The sequence below is a fragment of the Channa argus genome, chromosome 8 (genome assembly GCF_033026475.1).
Source record: "Channa argus isolate prfri chromosome 8, Channa argus male v1.0, whole genome shotgun sequence".
In the NCBI taxonomy this organism is placed as follows: domain Eukaryota; kingdom Metazoa; phylum Chordata; class Actinopteri; order Anabantiformes; family Channidae; genus Channa; species Channa argus.
In genome coordinates this window covers 18,498,172-18,502,357 of record NC_090204.1, presented here as the reverse complement: position 1 = coordinate 18,502,357, position 4,186 = coordinate 18,498,172, and positions in this window count along the sequence as shown.

Below are 4,186 nucleotides of genomic sequence, written 5' to 3'. Positions count from 1 at the left end.
GTTTATCTGGTTTCTTTAAGTGTGACACTGTCTGGTTCACACTGGAGGAACAAGATTTGGGCTGTGCAGGACACGGCTTTTTTTTTAAAAATATATTTAAAAATAGACTTTGTCACACTGGTCCTCTCCCAAAAACAGTAAGAAAAGCCTCAATACTGTTTGTTGACTACATAGATATAAGTTGTTAAATTAAATTGTGAAGCACTTGGTCTTGAGAATGTTTAGGGCACAAACTTTAGGGCACCTTCATTTGGGTTTCAGATGAAGGGGCAACACCTGAGTCCGACTCTTTTAAACACTCATGGAGGGGGTGTGTCTTAATTAGATAATTGGGAAACCAGGTGGCAGATGATGAATGGCAATTAGGGATTACTTGGAATTTCCTACCAAATATGGTGATATACACTGACTCAAATAAAAGACATCTTGTACTAAACATGTATTCGGGTATTTAAAAAAGTCAGAGATCTGCTTTTTTTATTAAGCTTAGCTACTGTATGCATGTTACCAGTTTGGAAACATAAGTAAAATTTATTTATATAGCACCTTTCACAGATAAAATCTCAAAGTGCTTTACAAAATGTAAAAAGAGAAAATATTAGAGACAATAAAACTTCAAATATAAAATAAAACACAAAGTGCTTTACAAAACTTAAAAAGAGAAAATATTAGAGACAATAAAAATTCAAATATAAAATAAACCATATTATATGCATATTATTATGCAACAATAAGAGCCCAGTCAGCAACCATAAGAGCGCAGTCAGCAACCATAAGAGCCCAGTCAGCAACCATAAGACCCCAGTCAGCAACCATAAAAACCCAGTCAGCAACCATAAGAGCCCAGTCAGCAACCGTAAAAACCCAGTCAGCAACCATAAGAGCCCAGTCAGCAACCATAAGAGTCAGCTAAAAGCTTGTCTGAAGAAGAGTGTCTTCAGTAGGTTTTTAGAAGAATCAGCAGAATCACACGCGTTCCACAGTTTAAAATGGGTTTTAGGCACCACGAGCAGATTTTTACCTGATGACCTCAATGCTCTCGAGGAGCCATAAGGGGTCAACAGGTAAGAAATGTACTCAGGAGCGTTGCCATGAAGGCCTCTATAAGTGAGGACCAAAATTTTAAAATCAATTCTAAATTTGATTGGTAACCAGTGAAGAGAACTGGTGTGATGTGGGATTTTCTACTGGTTTCAGTTAAAAGCCTTGCTGCTGAGTTCTGAACAATCTGAAGACGATTTATAACACGTTGGTTGAGACAAGTAAAGAGTGAGTTACAAAAGTACAAACGAGATGAGATCATCTCTAACTCTACGTTGGACAACATTTTCCTCATTTTAGAAATATTCCCTAAGTGATAGAAACAGTTTGTGACCACCTGTCCTGAATGTTGATCTAAGGACATGGATTGATCAAATACAACACAGAGGTTCCTGAGGCTTGACTGAACAGAGGAGCCCAAAGAACCAAGATGTTGCCTGATCTGTGGATTTTTCTTATCGGGGGCAATGATCTAAGTTTCTGTCTTTTTTTGATTTAGTTGAAGGTAGTTGCTGCCCAACCACTCCTTAATACAAGACAGGCATTCCAACAAGCTAGACAACAAGTGAAACTCAGACTCCCTGAAAGAACAATATAGCTGAATATCAACAGCATATAAGTGATAAGAAACATGCTTAAAACACTGAGTTATCCAAGCATAAGGTGTCATATACAATAGAAACAGCAAGAGACTTAAAACTGATCCCTGTGGTACTCCACATGAAAGAGGCATAGTGTCAGACATGGTCTGGTTTATTGCAACAGAAAAAGTTCAGTAAGATATGATGAAAACCACTGAAGTACAGACCCAGACAAACCAATAACATTTTGGAGGCAACTTAGCAAAATGTTATGGTCAACTGTATCAAAAGCTGAGGTTAGATCTAGTAAAACCAACACTGTGTACTGGCCAGAGTCTCCGTTGAGTGCATTTTGCGGAAACCTGATTGAAACTTCTCCAAGATTTGATGATGATGCAGATAAGTAGAAAGTTGTTGGGCTACCACTTTTTCTAAAACTTTGAACATGAAAGGCAGTTTAGATATGGGCCTGTAGTTTATAGGGTCAGAAGGATCCAGGTTTGGCTTTTTAAGAATGGGGTACAGTACAGCTTGTTTAAAAAAGAAGGGGACAATGCCAGTAGATAGAGACAAGTTTATCATATTTACCAGACAAGGTCCAAGCGAATCTAAAGCGTTTAACAGTAAAGTCGTTGGAACAATGTCAACGCAGGTGTATGCAGGTTTACACGTGCTTCCATAACATTTATGTGACAGATTCTATTCATATATTTACAATTTTATGTAAAAACTGTTGCACAGGTCAACAGGACAATATGTCACAATAGCAGAGTTGATAGCAGGTTTCTGGTTGAATCTACCAGTGTTTAAGAAATAGTGTTGTTTAAGTGACAGTGGAGTAATTATTACACTGACATACAGAAATGTACCCAAGTGTCCTTTTACTTCTTTAACTGGAGCTATTTTTCAAACTGTCGTAACTGGACAGTGTCTAAGAAAGAGACAGTTGAATTTTTAAACATGGGAGCATTCAGTTGTAAATGAAATATTTTATTTTCCTTTACTGTGAAATATCAATACACAATTTTGTCTTTGGAGCCTATAACCATCTGTATTTTATTTGTTTCTTGGTGTTTACAGTCATTTAGTTTGTGACGAGTGACATGTTATCTCCAACCTGCTGTCACAAATTAACTGATTGGGAGCCAGCCTTGAATAAATCTACAAGTGTTTTCTCATTTGTCATTTAAACCCTGATGAAGATCTGTGGAGGCCAGTCTGAAACTTGCTGTTTTAGATGTGCTGAACAGCCCATGTAAGCTAGAAAGTCTTTTCATGAAAATGCAAAATACTCCTGTTTCTCTACGCTTGAGTTTCTGCAGTGTGTTTTGAATATTTAAACCTTTATTTGTTCAACTGCATTTGAGTTCATTTAAGGAAGTGAACACATGAGAATGACATCAGGCTCCAGGTACACATAAGTTAAGGAACATTTAGTCATGTATCAAATGTACGAATGATTACTCTTTTTTTGTATCCTATCATAACATCATACTGTACACATGTGATTTCCTTTTTTAAAAAACTGGTTTTGCTGCAGTTCCAGGTTCAGCAGTTCTTTAACGAATTCTCAGTTATTGTGGTTTGCGCTGTAATGACCACTTAAATACCCCTAGAGGTCACTGTTACATTAAAGTAATGGCCTTGTGTCAATGATGTATCGTTGATGGACTTTAATTTTTATTGCAGTATCACAATCATCACCATTTAAGATTTGAGTATCTGATTAAGTGATGAGCTCAGTTCACAGTATTTGTGAATTATCTGATGCATTGATGTCAGAACGTGTAAATAGCCCATGAAGGACAAAATCTAATTATCTAAGTAAAACACTCCTCCCTCTCCTGGGTAGATAAAATGTTTAGTGAACCCTAAAAGTGCACATCAATATTTGAGTTGTGATGTGGTTCAGATAGGAAAGTGGACATGCAGATACAGACAGGTGTAGCAGTTTGTATTTGCACTGTGCAGCTACACAGAGACAGAAAAGCAGCACAGATGGAGCTTAGTGAGCTGGTTATTTCAGTGCTGTCAGGGAAGCTGCGTCCTTAAAGGACCTCTCTGTTTTGTCTCTTGTATTTGCCATAGAAGGACATGATGGTGCAGAGTGGTGCTGCCTTTGGCACAGAAGCTCGAAAGCACTGAGGCTTGATGCCATGCTAGGTTCAAATATGGTAAATGAGAAATCCCATCAGGGATGGGGTGGGGGATTACAGCATGTTAGTGGTCATAATCCTCAACATTGTGAAGCTCATCATTGTGTTTATTGTTTTTATGAATTGCTGCTGTAAGGTTGGCGATAGAGATCCCTGTGTGAAAGTCATAGGCGAGAAATGAATCCAATTAGGGTGCTGGAAGGTTCTGCGCATAATTAAAAAGAGCCACAGATCAAAACAAAGCTATCAGAGTGATGCCATGTTGAGTCGAGTGACCCGGGAGACTTCACGGACTGTTCCTAACCAGCAAAGCAGACTCAGACACGGGAAAGCGGCCTGCAGGCAAAAGGCTGCAACTATGCAAACTCTTTAGTGCTCTGCTGGGCTCCCAGCTGTGACGAGTTAAGC